Source organism: Rutidosis leptorrhynchoides, chromosome 3 (genome assembly GCF_046630445.1).
Source record: "Rutidosis leptorrhynchoides isolate AG116_Rl617_1_P2 chromosome 3, CSIRO_AGI_Rlap_v1, whole genome shotgun sequence".
Classification (NCBI taxonomy): Eukaryota; Viridiplantae; Streptophyta; class Magnoliopsida; order Asterales; family Asteraceae; genus Rutidosis; species Rutidosis leptorrhynchoides.
In genome coordinates this window covers 28295194-28321683 of record NC_092335.1, presented here as the reverse complement: position 1 = coordinate 28321683, position 26490 = coordinate 28295194, and the positions used below count along the sequence as shown (strand labels likewise).

The 26490-nt window shown below is 29.9% G+C and overlaps 1 long non-coding RNA gene across 2 annotated transcripts; it reads left to right on the top strand.

Annotated features, from left to right (window-relative positions):
- The first annotated feature begins 4723 nt into the window (after nucleotides 1–4723).
- On the top strand, nucleotides 4724–16258 carry LOC139895889 (uncharacterized). Of its 2 annotated transcripts, XR_011776068.1 has the most exons (3): nucleotides 5059–5662; nucleotides 5781–5921; nucleotides 16019–16258. It is a non-coding gene; the product is annotated as an uncharacterized lncRNA (long non-coding RNA). The 2 variants fall into 2 exon arrangements; XR_011776067.1 differs by having other exon boundaries at nucleotides 4724–5921.
- The last annotated feature ends 10232 nt before the right edge of the window (nucleotides 16259–26490 follow it).

Below are 26490 nucleotides of genomic sequence, written 5' to 3'. Positions count from 1 at the left end.
AAGGTTTTCGACATCTGATGATTTCTACATATAGACAATCACCGTATATAATAGTTTACAATAGTACTTCCATTGTCAATGCAGTCAAAATAAGGTACATGATGATGAATTGGTGAATGCAACGTTTTCTTGAAAAATATGCCATATAAGACTCTATGCACATAGCTTGTCTATCATATAAGCAAACAGCGGAAGACTTCTAGGGAACCTGAGAATAAACATGCTAACAAGTGTCAACACAAAGGATGGTGAGTTCATAGTTTGTATGTTTCGCATAATCTGTATATAAAGATGGATCACAAGATTTCAGTTGTTTCATCCAGAAACGTTTATCAAAATATTCTACGAAATTGAGCACCCTGGTAACTAAACTTAACGTATATATAATTTGTACCCTTCGTATAATCATCTTAATAATACACGCAAACCAACGTGTACGCTTCTCAAATAGCATACGTCCGTTAAAAGACTAGTGCTCTAGCTCGGACGGGGATATCAAGCCCTATGGATCCATATACTACTACTCGCGCCCATCAGTTCTTATAACCGGTAGTTACTAGTTACCAAAGCTAAGGGATTTTCGGTTCAAACTCAGTGTAGAATTTAGTATGTACTTGTATCCATTGCGTTTAAAATAAAGTGCATGTATTCTCAGCCCAAAAATATATATTGCAAAAGCAATTAAAAAGGGATCAATGAAACAGTTACTTTGCTACAGTGAATTGCTACAGTGAATTAAAAAGGGATCAAAAATATATATTGCTACAGTGAATTGCTATAGTAAAAATTGGCTTTGCTACAGTTACTTTGCTACAGTGAAATACTATTTCAAAATGAAAATGTATGTATTATATGTTAACAAATAGCGAGACGATGATTTATAGAAGTAAATGACCAAAACACTCAAATGTATAAGTTATACCTCGAGTGGTATAGTTTATGGATGATTTAAGACTATATTTTGACAAAGGTACGATTCACGAAACGTAAAGTACAAGTTTTCTCAGTATACGATAGGACGTTCGAAAAACCGAAACCGGGACATAAGTCAAGTGATGACGTACGACTTATCGGAATAAAAGTTACAAGTCAACTATGCACGTGAATTTAATATAATATATAATTAATTATATAAATTATATATTATAAATATAATATAAATAAATATGTCGACAAGAGTCATGACAAAATCATATGTGAGCTGGAAAAGCTTCCCATGCGATCGCATGGGAGTTACACTGTCCAGCCATGTGATCGCATGGCAACCCTGGACAGGCCACATCTATAAAAGCTGATCATTTCTGGTTCTGAATTCATTTAAATTACTCCGTAAGTATTTATTTTATTTATATTATTATTATTATTATTATTATTATTATTATTATTATTATTATTATTATTATTATTATTATTATTCCTAATATTATTAGTAATATTAGTGTTATTAGTAATATTATACATAAAATACTACGACGAGGTCTTGAGCGTGTCACTTTCAAAATGGTTTTCAAGCGGGATAGAGCTAAGGAAATTATGGGTTATTGCCAAGGAGGTTATGGGTAATGTTCGGGGGTATATTTGTGAATCAAACCTAGTGTTTATCATCTCCGTTACTTCTACGTACTATCCTACAATATTGAATCTCAATATTGATACGTAAGCACTCATATTTTATCTTTTATATATTAATTGTGTATCCATGTCTAGTGCTCGAGTATATATATTTATACATACGTGTATGCTAAATTTCATCGTTAAACAGTTTATAATAGATCACGAATTAAATACATATATTACTGGTAAAAGGTATATGATATACATGTTTTTGGAAAGCTGGTGAAAAATCAATAACTTTTCATTTAGATATCGAATAGTTTCGATGAACGGATTAAAAGATATGATCAACTGAATTATAATTGACGTTAATCGGAATTGCTTTTGAATCTGCAATTAATATTTAAACAACTTGGTTGTAAGATTGATAAATTGAATTTTTTAGTATTACCAACCGAGTAAATGAATCCTTATATAAGATACGTCTCGTTTTGTTGAACTATTGTCAAAATTGACTTTTTGAAACAACTTTGGATAACTTTTGTATGTCGATCTCGAGTATTAGGATTGTGATACACTATGACCTGACCTAACTTGATAGACATTTATTGACCAACATATGTTCTCTAGGTTGAGATCTACGGTTATTTGGTAATCCGTGTTTCGGTCACATTTTGGTGAACGACTTTATATGCTGCTAAGGTGAGTTTCATTTGCTCCCTTTTTAATTGCTTTTGCAATCTATATTTTTGGGCTGAGAATACATGCACTTTATTTTAAACGCAATGGATACAAGTACATACTAAATTCTACACTGAGTTTGAACCGAAAATCCCTTAGCTTTGGTAACTAGTAACTGCCAGTTATAAGAACTGGTGGGCGCGAGTAGTAGTATATGGATCCATAGGGCTTGATATCCCCGTCCGAGCTAGAGCACTAGCCTTTTAACGGACGTATGCTATTTGAGAAGCGTACACGTTGGTTTGCGTGTATTATTAAGATGATTATACAAAGGGTACAAATTATATATACGTTAAGTTTAGTTACCAGGGTGCTCAATTTCGTATAATATTTTGATAAACGTTTCTGGATGAAACAACTGAAATCTTGTGATCCACCTTTATATACAGATTATACGAAACATTAAAACTATGAACTCACCAACCTTTGTGTTGACACTTGTTAGCATGTTTATTCTCAGGTTTCCTAGAAGTCTTCCGCTGTTTGCTTAGATGTTAGACAAGCTATGTGCATGGAGTCTTACATGACATATTTTTCAAGGAAACGTTGCATTCACCAAATCATCACCATGTATCTTATTTTGACTGCATTGTCAACGGAAGTACTGTTGTAAACTATTATTTATGGTGATTGTCTATATGTAGAAATCATCAGATGTCGAAAACTTTTGATTTAAATATTCATTTATGGTGTGCCTTTTCAAAAGAATGCAATGATTACAAAACGTATCATATAGAGGTCAAATACCTCGCAATGAAATCGATGAATGACGTGTTTGTCCATATGGATTTGGAGCGATCGTCATAATAATAATAACAACAACAACAATAATAATAATAATAATAATAATAATAATAATAATAATAATAATAATAATAATAATAATAATAATAATAATAATAATAATAATAATAATAATAATAATAATAATAATAATAATAATAAAGAGCTACCTTAAAAGAGTCCTTAACAAAAATAATGCCATGCCCGGGACTCGAACCTGAGACCTCTCGCTCACCCGAACATTCACTAGACCACTCCTCCGTTCCATTAATTTCTGTTTTAATTTCCTTATGAATTTATTTAACCTCGTATTATATCTTGGTTCTTTCTTTTTCTTCTTCTTCTGATACATCAATCGACCAGACCAATTCATACACGTTGAAGTAAGCTGTTTGGCTTAAGACTTAAATTAGAAACAGCAATAATCGGTCCAGGGGTGTTCACAATTAACAATCGAAGAAAAAAAATTAAAAATAAAAGAAAATAGTTACAGCGACATCGTGATGAACTCAATAATCAAACTCAAATTTTTATACCGTTTTAAATGAAAATTTCAACACGAAAAAGGTTATAAACCATTCTTAGAAACTTTATAAACCATCAATTTCAACAGAAACAACATACTGAATTCGAATTTCATGATGAACACTCGGTTGACTTTTTAAAAATTAAACTTTGACTTGAAAATTTGAACTTGATATCAGGAATTGGGTTTTAAATCTTTACAGATAGTTTATATAGGAGATTCCTAACATCTCTGCATTTACAGATTTTGAAATGGTAATCGAATTCGAATTATGGGATAAATTGTTAAGAATAGAGGTCGGCGGTTTTAAAAATATATGTTTCTGTTTAATTTCTTCAAACAACAGCAGTTGTAATTATTGATTGATATTATTGATGGAATAATCGAATGCTTTTAAAAAAAATTGTGTCAACATCAGCACACACAAGAAGAAAATAAGAGAAAAAATAAAAATAAAAATAGAACAGCTCGATCATGATCTAAAAAAATATTAAAAGCAGATCACGTTTTTGTTAAAAAAACTGATCACTATACATTTAAATAAAATAATCCCCCTTTATTTATATATAGATATATATTTTAAATAAGAATTATTATAATATTCTATTTTTATTTTATTAATTTTTAATAATAACAACATATAATACATCAAATTATATTTCTAATTATTATTTATATATACATACACACATATCTATTTATAATTAATTGTTCGTGAACCGTCGGGAATGGTCGAAGATTAAATGAATTCATGAAAACAGTTCACAAATTTTTGAGACTCAACATTACAGACTTTGCTTATCGTGTAGGAATTATATAAAGATTAAGTTTAAATTTGATCGGAAATTTCCGGGTCGTCACAACCTCTACGATGCTTTTACGTTTTACGTATCATTTTTCATTTTCACGTTTCTCTTTTTAGTTTCGTGTTTCTCTTTTCAGTTTCGCGTTTCTCTCCAGTTTTGCATTTTTCAGTTTTCGGTTTCGTGTTTTAAAACATGTATAAAAGAACATGTATATACTTATAATAAAATACTAAAAAAGTTGGTTAACATCCGGGTTTTCGCTCGAGTTCTCCCCGAGTTAGCTAGATCTCCCCAAAAAACTCCGATGGAGATCTCCCTGAGTTTCTGAGTCCTGCAACCTTGTCACTTTTGCATTTCAGTTTTCCGTTGCAATTTTCATTTCGCGTTTCAGCTTCCTGTTTCGGATTTCAGTTTTCAGTTTCGTATTTCCAGTTTATAGTTTTTCAGTATCACGTTTGACACATGACACGTTTCGACCAAAACCCATTTGATATTTTACCCAACCCGACCCGCTTTTCAGGTATATTATTGGGTAACTGTATATTTTACCTCCCCCATACACCACTCATGTGGTATTGGGTTTTGTTGTTGTTGTTGTTGTTGTTTTAGGCAACTTTTTTTAATAGTATTAGCTAATCAACAGCAATACGTAAATATTGTACATCATTGTTTATGAACAGGGTAACAAGGACGATGTGGTGGTGAACAAAGTATATCTTGCGGATCTACAATGAAAAATTCTTAAATCCGAGATTGGTTTTAGAGTAAAAGAAGAAGCAAACGATATGCTTTCATTACGCATCGAACAATATGAAAATCGTTGTTCATAATATGAGCGTAAAATGAAATCAATGGAAGAAACATGGCAAAGACAATTGAATTCACTTCAAGCAAGCCTAACCTTAGCAAAACAAACTCACCACACCATTGATGATATAACTCTGATCCTTTAACAAACCAACCACCCAACGAAACCTCCAATGAACGAAATTCAAACGGTGTAGGAACAAGCGACAATGAAATGACTGCATGACTTAGTTTGATCAGCCGGCTAGCCGAGGAGTTTAGACAGACAAGTCAAGTGTTTGGAGATAATGCTAAGTTTTTGGTTGAGGTTAAGTCGGGTCAAGCCGGGGCCGATTTGGACCCGGAAGAGGAATTAAGAAGGTTAAAGCTTAGTTTTGAAGGGCAGAAGAAAGATTTTGGTGCAAGATTGAGGGAAACGAAAATAATATTGAACAATCTATTTAAGGTTGTTATTTTATTTTTCCCTATCTGTACAATCATAGTCAGTATAGATAAGATTAATTTTTTTTTTTTGTTTCTTTACATGTGTCCTGGATTTGGATGAATTGTGAAAATGCATAAAGGATTGATAATATTGATGTGCTTCTTCAAAGTTCCTTAAGATGGTCCTTAAAGAACCTTCACCAGTGTAGTTGCAGTTGTTGACTGCAGCTTTCAAACTTATCCTTATGAAGCCACCTGAAGGATCGCAACATATGATTCAGGTATGATGTTATAATTAAAAATTTATTATTAGTTAAAACCACAAAAACCCTCAGTCTACCTGCTTAGTGAATCTACGTATGCGCCGCATTCAAAATTGGTTTCCGATTTCGGTTTTGATGTAATGACCCGTCCTTATCCACCTGGACGAAGTCATCAACATTTGGTCCCATGGCGATGATCGACTCCAAGTAATGTCCTTAAAATGAACAAATGCACAGCGGAAGACTTAATTCGTACCTGAGAATAAACATGCTTTAAAGTGTCAACCAAAAGGTTGGTGAGTTCATAGGTTTATCATAACAATCATTTCAATATATTAATAGACCACAAGATTTCATAATCATAAACATAATACACTCACAAGTGTATGTAAAGCATTCTAAGTGGTTGAGCACTTGGTAACCATACTTAACATTTAATCAATGTCACATATTCCCTTTATTATGAAATCTCACTACACCGTACCAAGTGTAGTCACCAAAACGAAGTACTGTGCAACCGTTGAATACTGGTCGTCCAGTCCGGTTGGGGTTGTCAGGCCCGATAGATCTATCAACAGGATTCGCGTTTACAATACCCATGTAAATATTAGTTAGAAAGCTACAGGGAAGTATGCCAGTGGTACAACTCAACGTAGAATATATCTTAAGTATTTGTGTCTATTTCGTAAACATTTATAAAAGTAACGCATGTATTCTCAGCCCAAAAATATATATTGCAAAAGCAATTAAAAAGGGAGCAAATGAAACTCACCATAATGCATTTTGTAGTAAAAATACATATGACGTCATTTATCAAATGTAGGGTTGGCCTCGGATTCACGAACCTATATTATTTATATTTATATTAACACACATTATTGTAATCGAACAAATTTTCATATATTAATAATAGTTATAGTTATTTGATAAAATCATATTGATATTAATATTAAATAAATAAAAAATTGTTTTATTTTATAATAATATTAATAATAGTTATTATGATAATAATATTGATACTAGTATTAATAATAATGATAATAATATTAATTATTATAATATAAAATTTATAATATTAATGTCAGAATAATAATAATAATAATAATAATATTGATAATGATAATAATAATAATTTTGATAAAAAAGATAATCTTTCTAAAAAAAATAATATAGTAATACTTTTTAATAAAAATGATAGTTTTTAATAATAATAATAATAATAATAATAATAATAATAATAATAATAATAATAATAATAATAACAATAATAATAACTACCTCAAGAATATGTTCCGAATAAAAAAAATGCCTATGTTCCAAATAAAAAGTGCCCTTGCCCAGGCTCGAACCCGCGACCAACTAGGAGTTTATCAGCGTACTTAACCACCCGGCTACCAATGCGTTTATGTGAATTTGTGTAATTATTAGTATGTATTGTTTTGTTTAAGTCTGATCTTGAAATCCAAGCCCCATTTTAAGAGCCCGATAGCTAGCCCAACGTATTAATTATTCAAGCCCAAGATAGTCAGCCCAAGTTGTTGAGTTAAATAACAAAAAAATTTGCAACAAGCTGGGATTGAACCCTTGACCTCTCGTTCCCAAACAACACCTCTAACCATCGAACTGCTGGCTACATTTCTGTTTAAAATACTAACCGAACTCTATTTAACCTTGTTTAAATTGTCTCCATTCCTTTTTCAAAGAAAATCAAATCGACTTTTATCACCATAGCATCATCTTAAACATCGTTAGATTATTATCAACATCATCATCGTTATTACTCGTAATCATCATCATAAATTCTTAAACATCCCATGAACACATAAAATCATAGATATTATTCGTCATTTTAATTATTTAACATCATCGTATCAATCCTTCATCGTCATCTATGTTGTTACAAAGTGGCGATGGTTTGCAGCGACTGGAACCGGAACAGAAGTAGTACATTAGTACTATAGTGGCGGTGTTGTGGCTTTAAACAGAAACAGAAAATGTACAGCTGCAGTAGTAGTCAATCGGTGATGTTGGGTGGCCGTTTCACGGCTGCAGAAGCAGGAAACAATCATAGCAGCAACAGGTGGTTTTCTCGGACTGAATTAAATAGAAAAACGAGTAGCAAAGTAGTAGCAAAAGCTGCTGTTCACGCATAAATAGAAATAGTTTGTAGTAGTAGTTCGTGTGGTGGTTTGTAGGTGGTGATTCGGTTTCAAGGTAGTGGTGTAAGGTGCTTGGTCGATGGTTTAGAGGATGGTGTAGTTAATGGTAGTGGTACCGTGGTGGTTGTAGAGTGGTAGAGCTGTGAGGTGATGATGGCTTGAATTAGAAACAGAACTTGGCGATGGTTTAGGGTGGTTGTACATGGTGATCAAGGTGGTTTATGGTGGCTCACGACGGTAATCAAGGTTCGAAGGTGAGGTTTACGGCTGCAACAATCACACACAAAGTTGTTGGGTTGATAGAGTAGTGGTCGAGTTGTAGCAAAAAAACAGAAAAATATATATATAACTTAAGTATTGTGTTGATGATTGTTAAAGATGAAGATGTTTGGTTGGTTGTAGTCAAACAAGCAAAGATTAGAGCACAACAAGTAGCAAGTATGATTGATTAGATGAGGTTGTGGTAATACATTAGATGTAAGTCTATGTATATATTATATATATATATAATTATTATTATATATTCATTATATGATAGAGATAGAGACTAGATAAATAGATGATGGAATATTTAATCAGTAAAAGCAAATGCAAATTGTCAATTTGCAATAGTACAGTAAGTGATAGGTGTTGATTTTTGGTGATTCTATATGCCATCTGTATAATATATTAATATATATATGAAAGTTACATAATACAGAGATCGAGATAGTAAATCACGGATACAATTCAACAAATCAAAGTAATAATTTATTATTAATAACAATTAATAATAATAATAAATTTTATAATAATAATCATACAATTATAAATGTGTAAATTGCTAACCGTTGTCTACTATTTCATTTACGAACTATAATTCGTGCTCCGTTGATAATTATTGGCGGATAAAGTCTTTGGAAAAATTCAAATATTTTTTTTTTACAATAATTATCTTTATTTATTTTAGTCATTATGATATAAAATTCGATCATTAATTATTAGATAAAAATTACACCAACTGTCCCTCTCAATTTTGAGTAAAATATAAAAATTGTTCAAATTTAACATTTAGCTCCTAAATATATTTTTAATAAGCCTAAAATTTATAGAACTCATTTTTAAATCATCGATTATTTTAAAATCATATATGTTCCTTTTTAACTCATTAACTATCAACCAAATGACAATTGGGCGTTGTCGTCGTTTACTAAATAACTTCAAAATCCTACATATATATTCTATATACTTTATTTATAGATACTTTGTAAATAAAATTTATTATTTTACAAAATTAATTATAACAATTACAATAAATAATATTTCATATTATTATACACACACACACACACACACACACACACACACACACACATATATATATATATATATATATATATATATATATATATACATTTAAATATATGCATATTTATTTACAAGCAATCGTATCGTGAGTCGTCGAAAATAATCAAATGTCAAATGGATTCATAAGAATAGTTTAAAGATTTTGAGACTCAACATTACAGACTTTTCTTATCGTGTCAAAAACATATAAAGATCAAGTTTAAATTTGGTCGGAAATTTCCGGGTCGTCACAGTACCTACCCGTTAAAGAAATTTCGTCCCGAAATTTGAGTGAGGTTGTCATGGTTAACAATAAAAATGTTTTCATGACGAATATGAGTTGATAAATAGAGTTTTATCATCAACGAGTAATATGGATAAAACAATTTGCTTAAGTGAAGCGTACGAGTGAAGTTATCACAAAAGAGTGAAATGAGGAAATAAAGATTCGTATTAAGTATTGACGTAGTCACTGTTGAATTCCGGAACTCAAGGGATTTAGAGAAAATCTTAGAAATCTATAAGATCCGATTCTTCGGGATTTATGGAAATTAAGATCTCTTTAATTAAATGCGATCATCTGTCTCGATTGCTTTGTCTGGTATCTCCATTATAAATGAACTTCTTTCGTTCCATTATTTTCACCATTCCTATACTTTCTTTCTTAGTTCATACATCCAAAAGATTGTGATTATGCTTAATCTTGTTCTAATCTTTGATATTTTTCTAATTATCTTTTCTGTCATCCTTCTATTTCAACTTCCACCAGAGGAATCTGTTTACTTTTACTATGCTCTAGGGACTATAGTATTTCTGATCCTCCCGTGTCTTTATATTGCTATACGCGCTGGTATACACGGTTTGTAATTTCTGTACTGTTATCTCGCTTTATATTTTCCCTTATATTCTGGGGCTCCATGCTCTTGTTTTCTCTTCCCGACTTTAAATCAAGCGAAAAATGGTCCAGAGTTCGTAGTTATAGAGTTTCTAATGATTATAATATATTAAGCAGAAAGGAACGGTAATAGCACGAATTGATTTGTCAAATTACCAGAATCACTGAGAATAGAACTATCAAGAATATATTTTCTTGATATTTTTAGAATTTAAACAGAATGAAAGAGTTATGTAACACGACACATGATGACGTTATGGTCTGTGAATCATCACATTTCATTAGAAACTCAGCATGACTTACTGTCATATAATCACGTTGGCCAAGCGCCATTATATTATACTAACTCATGCTTCAATTCCCAACACTTCTCCACAATTCATTCATAATTTGTACTTAGATTTTACAGAAGTTTCCAATATAATGGAATACATATAGCATGAAGAGGTGTATAATTTCGATCGAGAATATTTATGAAAATATCCTCAAAAATATCGAAAATATTTATGATGATATTTTGGAATTTCTAAGTTCAAAGATTGATGGAGAAAATTTTTCGCAAGATTTTAACGTGGGTACGGAGCAAGATATTCTCTAAAGATTTTATCGGATCCAGATTTACCTGGATTCTTTGAATATAGGGTTTGGTCCTTGTATTTGTTCTTTGTTTCCTTCATGGTTAGCTCAATTCGTTTTTTTTTAGTACCAAATTTTTTTATCGAGCGTTCCCAACACTCCATCCTTTTATCATCACTTTTGGCCATTAAGACCATTTACTACATGCTGCTTCGTCAGCATTTTCAAAGTTAACGGATCTGGATCATTGGTTATCAAATCGAGGTGTTTTCAGGAGAATTGCGTTTTGGGATGATTAAACGCTGATGGTAGTATGGTGGAATATAAAAGGTTTTCTGGTAACAATAAATAAGCACGTATATATTCCGAGGTTATAATAAGGTTGTTTTGAACGAAAAGTCGAACTCAACTTGCTGGGGCTGTGACAAAATTTGGCTAATTTGGAAAGAAATTTCAAAGTTATTTTGGGTAATAATAACGCCAAAAGAGCTAGCACAGATATGTGTTAAATGTTTACTCAGTTTTCGAGAGTTTTTCAGGTGCATAACTATATGCATCAATCTTTTCTTCCGTAGATGAAGTACGGTTGGTTCATCTTCTTGATTAAGGTGATTTCAAGAATCATGAAAGGTTTGAACGCAAATTGTAATCGTCAAAATAAGAATGAGGTTTAAGATGAAATCAAGTGGCAAACTTGAAGAATTGTTTAGTTTCATATGTTATAATCAATATTTTAATTCATTTTAATTGTCCAATGTTATTAGTCCACAGTCGATAATCCACAGTTAACAGTCCAATAATTCATATATAGTTTAATATATAATATTCGAATTAATTAATACGTTTCGTGACCCGTATATGTCTCAGACTCGATCACAACTCAAACTATATATATTATTGTAGAATCAACCTCAACCCTGTATAGCTAACTCCCGCATTACTGCATATAGAGTGTCTATGGTTATTCTAAATAATATATATAGATGCGTCGATATGATATGTCAAAACCTTGTATACGTGTCCCGATATTTAAAGTGCGTAAAAATAAATAACAGAAATTAAATGACGATAAATTAAATTGCGATAATTAAATTGCGATAAATAAAATGTAATCAGCTAGCTAGGAACAGTTAGCTGGAACAGTTAGCGTGGATTCTTAACAAAATTTCAATTAGTTAATTCGTTTGTTTCTAACAAATTTTATTCTGTCCAATGTTTTCTTCATTATGCCACTTGTTGGATTCTGATAGGTAAAAATCCAAATATGAAATTTAAATGGAAATGGTTATTCTGTGGTAAACGGATACGTATATCGGTGGTTGTACATAGGATAGTAAATGACCGTTGAATCAGATTCGATGAATGTACAGTGCAACTTATTAATGTGAAATTTAAATATTCCTCGGGTATTACCTACCCGTTAAAATATTTTCAACATTAACAGTTTGTACGAAAGAATTTTTAATTACAATCTTTATGAAAATATACATACATATATATATTTTCTTCATATGTAATCATGGATTTTATGAGTTAATAAGATATTAAGCTCATATGATTTTCGGTTTGATCTAGAATATGTAATCTCTAAAATTATTAGGAACCACATATTCTTCGCAGAATATCAATGAAGTTATGGATCAATACTTCATCCTTCATTGTTGTTGGTACTCCTTGGTATATATGGGGCGTATGATGTTGATGTTTGTGGTAAAGATTGTGATATTGAGATGTGGGATGCAGATATTGATGTTGGTGATGGTGGTACTGGTTATGCTGCTGGTGCTGCTGCTGGTGTTTGTAACCTTCGCACCTCTAACCATCGAACTGCTGGCTACATTTCTGTTTAAAATACTAACCGAACTCTATTTAACCTTGTTTAAACTGTCTCCATTCCTTTTTCAAAGAAAATCAAATCAACTTTTATCACCATAGCATCATCTTAAACATCGTTAGATTATTATCAACATCATCATCGTTATTACTCGTAATCATCATCATAAATTCTTAAACATCCCATGAACACATAAAATCATAGATATTATTCGTCATTTTAATTATTTAACATCATCGTATCAATCCTTCATCGTCATCTATGTTGTTACAAAGTGGCGATGGTTTGCAGCGACTGGAACCGGAACAGAAGTAGTACATTAGTACTATAGTGGCGGTGTTGTGGCTTTAAACAGAAACAGAAAATGTACAGCTGCAGTAGTAGTCAATCGGTGATGTTGGGTGGCCGTTTCACGGCTGCAGAAGCAGGAAACAATCATAGCAGCAACAGGTGGTTTTCTCGGACTGAATTAAATAGAAAAACGAGTAGCAAAGTAGTAGCAAAAGCTGCTGTTCACGCATAAACAGAAATAGTTTGTAGTAGTAGTTCGTGTGGTGGTTTGTAGGTAGTGATTCGGTTTCAAGGTAGTGGTGTAAGGTGGTTGGTCGATGGTTTAGAGGATGGTGTAGTTAATGGTAGTGGTACCGTGGTGGTTGTAGAGTGGTAGAGCTGTGAGGTAACGATGGCTTGAATTAGAAACAGAACTTGGCGATGGTTTAGGGTGGTTGTACATGGTGATCAAGGTGGTTTATGGTGGCTCACGACGGTAATCAAGGTTCGAAGGTGAGGTTTACGGCTGCAACAATCACACACAAAGTTGTTGGGTTGATAGAGTAGTGGTCGAGTTGTAGCAAAAAAACAGAAAAATATATATATAACTTAAGTATTGTGTTGATGATTGTTAAAGATGAAGATGTTTGGTTGGTTGTAGTCAAACAAGCAAAGATTAGAGCACAACAAGTAGCAAGTATGATTGATTAGATGAGGTTGTGGTAATACATTAGATGTAAGTCTATGTATATATTATATATATATATATAATTATTATTATATATTCATTATATGATAGAGATAGAGACTAGATAAATAGATGATGGAATATTTAATCAGTAAAAGCAAATGCAAATTGTCAATTTGCAATAGTACAGCAAGTGATAGGTGTTGATTTTTGGTGATTCTATATGCCATCTGTATAATATATTAATATATATATGAAAGTTACATAATACAGAGATCGAGATAGTAAATCACGGATACAATTCAACAAATCAAAGTAATAATTTATTATTAATAACAATTAATAATAATAATAATAAATTTTATAATAATAATCATACAATTATAAATGTGTAAATTGCTAACCGTTGTCTACTATTTCATTTACGAACTATAATTCGTGCTCCGTTGATAATTATTGGCGGATAAAGTCTTTGGAAAAATTCAAATATTTTTTTTTACAATAATTATCTTTATTTATTTTAGTCATTATGATATAAAATTCGATCATTAATTATTAGATAAAAATTACACCAACTGTCCCTCTCAATTTTGAGTAAAATATAAAAATTGTTCAAATTTAACATTTAGCTCCTAAATATATTTTTAATAAGCCTAAAATTTATAGAACTCATTTTTAAATCATCGATTATTTTAAAATCATATATGTTCCTTTTTAACTCATTAACTATCAACCAAATGACAATTGGGCGTTGTCGTCGTTTACTAAATAACTTCAAAATCCTACATATATATTCTATATACTTTATTTATAGATACTTTGTAAATAAAATTTATTATTTTACAAAATTAATTATAACAATTACAATAAATAATATTTCATATTATTATACACACACACACACACACACACACACACACACACACACACACACACATATATATATATATATATATATATATATATATATATATATACATATACATTTAAATATATGCATATTTATTTACAAGCAATCGTATCGTGAGTCGTCGAAAATAATCAAATGTCAAATGGATTCATAAGAATAGTTCAAAGATTTTGAGACTCAACATTACAGACTTTTCTTATCGTGTCAAAAACATATAAAGATCAAGTTTAAATTTGGTCGGAAATTTCCGGGTTGTCACATTTGACATTTGAATTTGGTTTTACTACCAAAAGCTTCAAATCCGAACAAACTTGCATTTTGTAGGTCACAGATCCACTTTATTCCGACTAATGGTGAGTAGTGGCAAATTTGATCCAATTACTTGGACCATTTTTAACCCTGCCCGTGACGTCACAGGCAGATTGTGCACTTTTTGACCAAAAAGTGTAATTTGCCTGTGACGTGGCAGTGTCAGTTTTTGACACTCATTAACCCTGACACCCCATTTCTGTGTCAAATTCTTGTAGGTCCTACCACTTATTTTTTCTTTTTCTTTTTTACTAAATATGAATAGAAATTATATTTTATAAAATAAAATACATATAAAATAAAAAAGTCACATATAAAATACATATATAAAATAAAATAAAAAGACATAAACTAAATAAAATATATAATTAAAAGTTGGGCCAAGATAATAATATTTGGTTTAGCCCAAAAAGAAAAAAAAAAGGTTTGGGCTCTTCAATAAATTAAAAAATACGGAGTATAAACCCTATCCATCCTTCTTCATCGCAGCAACCAGCCACCATTTTCATCTTCAAATTGCCAGCCACCAATTTTTTTATTTTTAGAAAAAAAAGTTCAGGAAAATACGGAGTAGAAAGATAGCAAGTTCTCCAACCAATCAGAAAGCACCACATCTCCCTCACGCTACTCTCCTTCTCCGTCAAATTCTCCACTAACGCCCGGTCGGCGTTTCCGGTAACGCTGCGTTAGAGGCGTTACCGGCATCAGATTTGTGCCAACGTGTATGGCGGATTGCTTTTAACGCTGGGTTATTGATGGTCTTACTTATTATTATTTTTTTTCAAACTGCAGAATTTATATAAGGTTAGCCTCAGTTATAAATTTATTTCTAACTGGTCAAGTGGGTGAAACAACTATATTTACTTATAAGGTTACAGGTAAAATGGGTCGAACGGATCGTCAGTCACCGAATATGTATAAGGTAATGGATTAAGCCCTCCTAAATCATTTTTCTACAAAAAATAAGACCATCATTGAAAAATATAACTTCGTTATGGTACTAATTATGTAAAATACCTGTAAGTTCCCATTCACTATGTGTTCTTGGTCAGCCAACCCTCACCTGTTATGAACCGAACTTAGATTGAAGCAAATGAACTTTTAGTTTCATGTTTTAATTAGAATTAGATCATTTTTTCTTATACCAGTGAGGTTGGCAACGTGATCAAAAGAACAAATGCGGCAACATATGGACTTGTAGCTGGTGTATTGAAGCAAAGCATTGATACACCAAACATGTTGTCTAGAGGATTGAAATGTCGGATCATTTGGGTGAACTGCTTTTATAATCATAACTTGTCACAATTCATAGTCATTTACTAATTTTAATGTTCTTGATATATGTTGATTTATTATGCACATATATTACATATATTGCACTACTATTACGTATTTCATTAACATAAATAACTTGTTAAGAATATATTTTTTAGAATCATGTATGATAAAATACCCGCGAATACGCTGGTTATAAACTAGTATATAAATAGATTTGGAACATATATAGCATCTAAATTGACTCTGATTCGTTATTCTTACTTTGAAAACGCTTTCATTGGACTTGTAAAGAATCAACCGGAACCACAACTATTCGATGACAAAAAGCTACAAATCTTTATTCTGCAAAATTGATTCAAGATCCAATTAAGAAGGGTAATGATATATCCAAAATCATTTTTACTACATCCACCAAAATTTGTGCATTAACAGGCTGCACAGTACAACATGATTTAGATCTAGATCTAGAAAAAGAAATGGATGCAGGGATGATAAAGAGATCTTAATTAAACAACAAGATGCAGAAAAGGTAGATATGATATGAAGAAGATGAAGATTAGACAAGCTATGGGAGTCATAAGACACGAGGTCAAGAATGATTCAATCGGCGTGGCAGACAAATTTAGATCAACGTTTCACTTTTTGTTTTGAAGTGAAAATCATAAGACCTACTCTTTTAAATGAAGGCCCATTTTGTTATTTAATATATTTATAAAGTATTACTTGAAGCCCCATATCTTTTAAGTTAAGGCCCATTTAATTAATAAGTGTATTTTAATTTCGGATATTCGGATATCCGAATATCCAAAAATTTTGAAAAATCAATCCGAAATCCGAAAATTTTGAAAAATCAATCCGAAATCTGAATCCGAAAAAACGGATATCCGAAAATCCGGATATCCGATTTTTCGGATAAATTTCGGATGGGATTTTCGGATTGCGGATTCGGATACGGATATAATGAACACCCCTAGCAAAAGCTATAGATGGTCCTAATGACCAGAAGCTTAATAATAAAGAATGATGTGTTAAAAAGACTCAGTTTTGAAACTGAAAAACGGATTGAGCATACTATGAAGGAGGTTGTGGATAAATCACAAAATCTGTACTTACAGAATCCATATGATTCAGTATCTGCTGAAATCTTTAGCAAATACTTTGCTCCTTACTTATTCTAAATTCTTGCGGAAAAGTTCTGCAACATCCTTTGATTCTAGATATTTTAAATTCTAAGATATCATCGTATCTTTCGTTATAAATATCTTCAATATTTCTGAAGATACCTTCATAAATATCTTTGTCCGAAATTATCTATCTCCTCGTGCAATCTATGTTACATCATAAAAGAAACTGTTTTAGTTTCTATCCTTCTAAAAAATTTGAGCTTAAATTATTAATGATTTCTGGAGAAGTGTTGGGAGTTGAAGCACGAGTTAGTATAATATAATGAAGCCTGGCCAACGTGATTATATTACAGTAAGTCATGCTGGAATTTCTAATGGAACATGATGATGGTTCACAGACCTTACCCTCATCATGTGCCATGTTACATAACTTTTTCATTCTACTTAACCTTTGAACATATCAAGAAAATATATTCCTGATAGTTCTATCTTCCGTGATTCTAGTAATTTAACAAATCAGATTGTGCTATTACCTACAAACCGTGTATATCAATGCGTATAGCAATATAAAGACACGGGAGAATTAAAAACACTATAACCCCAATGTAATAGTAAAGTAAACATATTCCTCAGGTGTTAAATGAAAAAGAAGAATGACAGAAGCGATAGTCAGAAAAATATCAAGGATAAGAACATGATTAAGCATTTTCACAATCCTTTAGAAATATGAAATGAGGAAGAAAGTATAGGAGTAATGAAAATAATGGAACGGAAGAGATGAATTTATAGTAAAATATCAGGCATAGCAATCGAGACAGATGACCGCATTCAATCAAAGAGGATCCTAATTTCCTTAATTACCGTAGAACCAAATCTTATATAGATTTCGAAGATTATCTCTAAATTCCCTGAATTCCGGAAATCCACCGTGACTACGTCAAAAGTTAAATCTCTATCTCAATCTTTTGTGATAGCTTCACTCCTAAGCTTCGCGTAATCGAATTGTTTTATCCATATTACTCGATGTTGATAAAACCCTATTTTTCAACTCAAATTCGTCATGAAAACATTCTTGTTGTCAACCATGACGATCTCTGTCACATTTCGGGACGGAATTTCTTTAACGGGTAGGTACTGTAATGACCCGGAAAATTTCGACTAATTTTAAACCAAACTCTCGATACGATTTAATATTTTTGACACGATAAGCAAAGTCTGTTAGGTTGAGTCTCAAAAATTTTGAACTGTTTCATATATTCAATTGACCTTCGACCATTCCCGACGATTCACGAACAACTATTTGTATATATATGTGTGTATATATATATATATATATATATATATATATATATATATATATATATATATATATATATATATATATATATATATATTAATTTTGTAATATAATTTGAAATAAAATACGATTTAACTGTTAGAAATAAATATGTAAAATAAAATAATATAAGATATAATGAGAAATATTAATATATGTAAATATATATAGATATATATATGTGTGTGTGTGTATATATATATTACTAAAATGTATATATATATATATATATATATATATACACACACACATATATAGTATATTGAAATAAAGGATTTCGAGCTTAATTAGTAAACGTTAGTAACACTCGGTTGACTTTTTGATAGTGTTCATATAGATCTAATACGAGTTTATGAATATTTAAAATAAAAGTTGAACTGTAAATCGACGGGATTTTGATAGTGTTCATATAGATCTAATGCAATGTTTGTAAAACGTATCATATAGAGGTTAGTACCTCGCAATGGGACCAGATGTTGATGACTTCGTCCAGGTGGATTTGGACGGGCCTTTACATATACTCCCATACATATGAATGTAAACCATCATGTCCAAATAAAACATTGTTGTGATTATAGTTTAATGTGGACCTAACAAATGTGGAGAAGTGGATCACTCCTTCCATTTTTCTTTAATGTAAGGTCTTGACAATCAATGTGTCATGATTTTTACCCTTTAAAGCAAGTAAAGTCTGAAGCGACCCGTCCTAATCCATAAGGACGAATACAATAACATATGGTTACATGGCGAGTTATTTGACCTCTATATGATACATTTTACAAACATTGCATTCGTTTTAAAAAGACAAACTTTCATTACATCGAAAGTTGACAGGCATGCATACCGTTTCATAATATCCAAACTATAAATGACCTAATCTGTCATTTACTTAATAATAATCTTTATTAAACTCAACGACTTGAATGCAACATCTTTTGAAATATGCCATGAATGACTCCAAGAAATATCTTTAAAATGAGCAAATGCACAGCGGAAGATTTCTTTCAAACTTGAGAATAAACATGCTTAAAAGTGTCAACCAAAAGGTTGGTGAGTTCATTAGTTTATCATAAATAATCATTTCATAATTTTAATAGATCACAAGATTTCATTTTCATATATAACCTGCAGGAACACTCATCTGCAAAAAGTATCATACAGGAACACTCATCTGTATAAACGTACAGGAACACTCATCTGTACAAATAATAATTCAGTCGTAGAATGTTTTTTAAGTACTTGTGTTTATTTTCGTCAAACATTTATAAAAGCAACGCATGTATTCTCAGCCCAAATTATATATTGCAAAAGCATTTAAAAAGTGAGCAAATGAAACTCACGATACGATATTTTGTAGTAAAAGAATGCATACGACGGAATTGAACAATGTTGGGTTGGCCTTGGATTCACGAACCTATAACACTTATATATCTATTAAGACATATAATCGTAATCGAACAAATTGATATTTTATTATTAGTGATATAATTGTTATATTAGTAATTTATATGTCTTATTAATAAATTGATAAAATATATATTTATTTGTATGTTTTAAATGAAAATCTTATTATTTGTGAAAATAATGATATAGTTATGTTATGTATTATTTATATATATATATATATATATATATATATATATATATATATATATATATATATATATATATATATATATATATATATATATATATATATATATATATATATATATATATATATAATATTACTGGCTATAATGTTGATACCTAATAATAACAACAATAATAATGATAATTAAAAAATAAAATAATGATAATAATAGTAATGATAATACTTATAATAATAATGGTAAGGATATATGTTAATAATCTTCGTAAGAATAATAATATCAATAATCTTTGTAATAACAATATTAATAATCTTGTAATAATAGTAATTTCAATAATGATACTAATAATAATAACCTAAATGATAATACTAATAATAATACTTATAATAATAATAGTAATAATAATTATTATAATTGTGACTCTAATTATACTAATAATAATAATTGATAGTTAATACTTTTATTAGTAATAATAATAATAATAGTTATAATAATAATACTAATAATAATAACAATATTAATAATAATAATAATAATAATAATAATAATAATAATAATAATAATAATAATAATAATAATAATAATAATAATAATAATAAATGTAATAATAATGATAATACTTAATAAAAATCTTAATCTTAATAATAATAAAAATAATAATAATTATAAAGTTCTACCTTTAAAGCTTTTCCCAAAAAGAATGCCTCGTACCGGGCTCGAACCCGCGACCTCTCGTTAAACCAAGACACCCCTTAACCATTCGAACCAATATTCTAATTTGGTAAAAATCGCGTGACTAATTATTTAGTATATACAAAATCGTATAACATCATCATCATCATCATCATCATCATCATCTTTTCTCGATCATAATCATCATTAACTCGTTTACATCATCGTCCTCATAACTTAATCATAACCATATCAGTTTCTAATTATGATTCGGTCCAAGTGACAAAATCTAATTAATAGTAATTGATCCAATACCTAGTCCAACAAGGTCATGGCCCAAGTGTGAAATAAGCTAAGCCCGAGAAGTAATTTAATCAAACCCAAATCAATTTAATTGATCCAAAATCGTTTAACCAAATATCATAGTGGTTCATTAACAGAACCGTAACATGAATTGGGAACAACTTTACAGGTGGTTTGCGAGTGCTTTCGTGTGGAACAGAAAAGAAAAGGCGAGTAGTATCATCTCTATTTGGGTTGTGTTTGTGGGTCGACCGAAAGAAAACAGGAATAAATGTAAGTAGAAGTAACAGAAAATGAATAGCACAACAGGTTAGGATCATGGTTTAATTGGTGATGATCTTATAGAAAAAGTAACAAGGCAGTAGTGGGAACAACAACAGAATATAAAGGGTTTTCGATGGTGTGTGAAGGTGAGGTGGTTTTGTGGCAGTTGTAATTCGGTTAGTAACAGAAACAAAGCAACATAGCAGCAACAACAATTAACAGAAATAGAAGTGTGGTATCTGTTGTGAGTTGCAGGTGGGTTTCACAATCATGAACGCTGAAACAGCATTGAAGCAGCATAAATTCAATTGGCCTGTTTAGTGTCGAGTACTAGTATCAAAAGTGTTCGTTGATTACGGTCGTGGGTTTAATCACTCATAAGAAACAATATATATATATATATATATATATATATATATATATATATATATATATATATATATATATATATACACACACACACACACACACACACACACACACATATTACAGAACATGTATGAACATGAAACCTTCAAACTTGATTTAACCAATTCGATCGTTTCAGGTTATAATCCCAACATAAAAATTGTTATAAATCACATATCAAATGTTCGACATCCAGAATTAAAACCTGAAACAGCCTCCAATCACCCAATTTGAACGGAGAATTCTAGGTTTGACTTTTATTCATAAAACTTCGACTATCAAATTAACATTCAATTTGATAAATCACAGCTTGAAAATTTACAGAGAGCTTCACTAGATGATTCATAATAACTCTGCATTATTAGATTTTTGGTGTTTGATTCGAAATTGAATTTTGGATTAAAAAAGGTCGTGAAAGAAAATGGGGTTTGTTTCTGTGAATATCTCTTTTATTTCTCGAATAGCAGTTTATAATTAGTAATTGATAGTGGAAAATCGAATCCTTTTTATCAACACATGAGCTGCTCGATTGTTATGTAGTGATGGCAAGGTTCGACATTAAATCACGAGTATGCATGAAACAGAAGAAAAACAAATAACTGATTGGAATGTGTATACGCGTTTTTATTTATATTTACCTATTATATAAATATAAAATAATAATAATAATAATAATATTAATAATAATAATAATAATTATATTAATTATATTAATAATAATAAATAATAATAATAATAAATAATAATAATAATAATTATAATAATAATAATAATAATAATAATAATTATTATTATAAAATGACAATAATAATATTATTAATGATTTTAATAATAATAATATAACAACTTATACATATCAAATTATATATATATATATATATATATATATATATATATATATATATATATATATATATATATATATATATATATTAGAAATAATAATATTAATAATACAAATATTAATACTATTATTAACAATAATAATAATAATGAAAGTAATGCTAATAATATTAATATAATCATTATATTTAAATTTGTATTTAAATTTACCACAATGCAATTTATAATACAAAGCTTTAATTATGTTCTTCTAATTTTTATACACATAATTAAATTACCTTATAAAATGTTTTAATAACAAAGTTCTTTTTAAAACTGAAAACGTTTTAGTACGTTTGAAACTAAATCGAATAAATATTATAATTTTGTTTTCCAAAACTAATTATATTTAAGAACCATTTTGTTAAAAGTTTAACATAATGAAAATTGTTATATCATAACATGTTTTAGAAAGGTAAAATCATATATGACACATAACAGATTTCAAGTTTCTAACTCATCGTTTGTTGGTGAAGCATAAGATAAAGTCCAATGGTTAATTAAATTTATGAAATCATTTAATGTAAAACGTTGAATTACTTAACTTGTCAATATCCAACATCTAAGTTATCTATATTCCCTAATTTCACTTTTGTAGTGACCCGAACTTTTCCATGTTTATATATATATTAAATGAAATTTTTATTTACATGATTAAGTGTTTCCAACATGTTAAGCAATCAAACTTGTTAAGACTTGATTAATTGAAATAGGTTTCATATAGACAATTGACCACCCAAGTTGACCGGTGATTCACGAACGTTAAAACTTGTAAAAACTATACGATGACATATATATGGTTATATATATAGTTAACATGATTTTATTATAAGTATGTATCTCATTAGGTATTTTAACAATGAGTTATATACATAAAAATGAGACTATTAATTTAAGAAACTCGAAAACGATATATATAACGATTATCGTTATAACAACGTCTTACTAGGTACATATGAATCATACTAAGATATTGATACACTTATTTAATTATGTTAAATGATAAGTAAATATATTATTAAGTGTATTAACAATGAAATACATATGTAAAAATAAGACTACTAACTTAATGATTTCGAAACGAGACATATATGTAACGATTATCGTTGTAACAGCATTTAACTGTATATATATCATACTAAGATATATTATATATCATAATATCATGATAATATAACAATTTAAAATCTCATTTGTTATAATAAACAATGGGTTAACAACATTCAACAAGATCGTTAACCTAAAGGTTTCAAAACAACATTTACATGTAACGACTAACGATGACTTAACGACTCAGTTAAAATGTATATACATGTAGTGTTTTAATATGTATTCATACACTTTTGAAAGACTTCAAGACACTTATCAAAATACTTCTACTTAACAAAAATGCTTACAATTACATCCTCGTTCAGTTTCATCAACAATTCTACTCGTATGCACCCGTATTCGTACTCGTACAATACACAGCTTTTATATGTATGTACTATTGGTATATACACTCCAATTATTAGCTCTTAGCAGCCCATGTGAGTCACCTAACACATGTAGGAACCATAATTTGGCAACTAGCATGAAATATCTCATAAAATTACAAAAATATGAGTAATCATTCATGACTTATTTACATGAAAACAAAATTACATATCCTTTATATCTAATCCATAAACCAACGACCAAAAATACCTACAAACACTTTCATTCTTCAATTTTCTTCATCTAATTGATCTCTCTCAAGTTCTATCTTCAAGTTCTAAGTGTTCTTCATAAATTTCAAAAGTTCTAGTTTCATAAAATCAAGAATACTTCCAAGATTGCAAGTTTACTTCCAAGTTTTCTAAATCCATTCCAAGTAATCATCCAAGATCAAGAAACCTTTGTTACTTACAGTAGGTTATCTTTCTAATACAAGGTAATAATCATATTCAAACTTTAATTCAATTTCTATAACTATAACAATCTTATTTCGAGTGAAATTCTTACTTGAAATTGTTTTCGTGTCATGATTCTGCTTCAAGAACTTTCAAGCCATCCAAGGATCCTTTGAAGCTAGATCTATTTTTCTTATTTCCAGTAGGTTTATTCAAGGAACTTGAGGTAGTAATGATGTTCATAACATCATTCGATTCATACATAAAAATCTGTCTTATTCAACGTTATAAACTTGTAATCACTATAACATAGTTTAGTTAATTCTAAACTTGTTCGCAAATAAAGTTAATCCTTCTAACTAGACTTTTAAAATTAACTAAGCACATGTTCTATATATATATGATATGCTAACTTAATGATTTAAAACCCGGAAACACGATAAACACCATAAAACTGGATATACGCCGTCATAGTAAAACCGGGGGCTGTTTTGGTTGGGATAATTAAAAGCTAAGAAGAACTTTGATTTAAAAGCTATACTTCTGTAAAAATGATTTTTCTTATGAACATGAAACTATATCCAAAAATCATGGTTAAACTCAAAGTGAAAGTATGTTTTTCAAAATGGTCATCAAGATGTCGTTCTTTCGACGGAAATGACTACCTCTTTCAAAAACAACTTGTAACTTGTATTTCTAACTATAAACTTATACTTTTTCTATTTAGATTCATAAATTTAAGTTCAATACAAAACCGTGGCCACTGGAATCACTCAAAACGGATTAGAAACGAAGAAATGGCGAGTAAAAAAAGATTGATAAAAACTACTCATTTTACCTACGTGAAAGTTAGTAATAAATCTATTCCAACCATAACCTAATCAACTTATATTGTATATTATGTAATCTTGAGATACCATAGACACGTATACAATGTTTCGACCTATCATGTCGACCCATCTATATATATATATTGCGGAACAACCATAGACACTCTATATGTGAATGTTGGAGTTAGCTATACAGGGTTGAGGTTGATTCCAAAATATATATATAGTTTGAGTTGTGATCAATACTGAGATACGTATACACTGGATCGTGGATTGATTCAAGATAATATTTATCGATTTATTTCTGTACATCTAACTGTGGACAACTAGTTGTAGGTTACTAACGAGGACAGCTGACTTAATAAACTTAAAATATCAAAATATATTAAAAGTGTTGTAAATATATTTCAAACATACTTTGATATATATGTATATATTGTTATAGGTTTGTGAATCAACAGTGGCCAAATCTTACTTCCCGACGAAGTAAAAATCTATGAAAGTGAGTTATAGTCCCACTTTTAAAATCTAATATTTTTGGGATGAGAATACATGCAGGTTTTAAATAGACACAAGTACGTGAAACTACATTCTATGGTTGAATTATCGAAATCGAATATGCCCCTTTTTATAAAGTCTGGTAATCTAAGAATTAGGGAACAGACACCCTAATTGACGCGAATCCTAAAGATAGATCTATTGGGCCTAACAAACCCCATCCAAAGTACCGAATGCTTTAGTACTTCAAAATTTATATCATATCCGAAGGGTGTCCCGGAATGATGGGGATATTCTTATATATATGCATCTTGTTAATGTCGGTTACCAGGTGTTTACCATATGAATGATTTTTATCTCTATGTATGGGATGTGTATTGAAATATGAAATCTTGTGGTCTATTGTTACGATTTGATATATATAGGTTAAACCTATAACTCACCAACATTTTTGTTGACATTTAAAGCATGTTTATTCTCAGGTAAATACTAAGAGCTTCCGCTGTTGCATACTAAAATAAGGACAAGATTTGGAGTCCATGTTTGTATGATATTGTGTAAA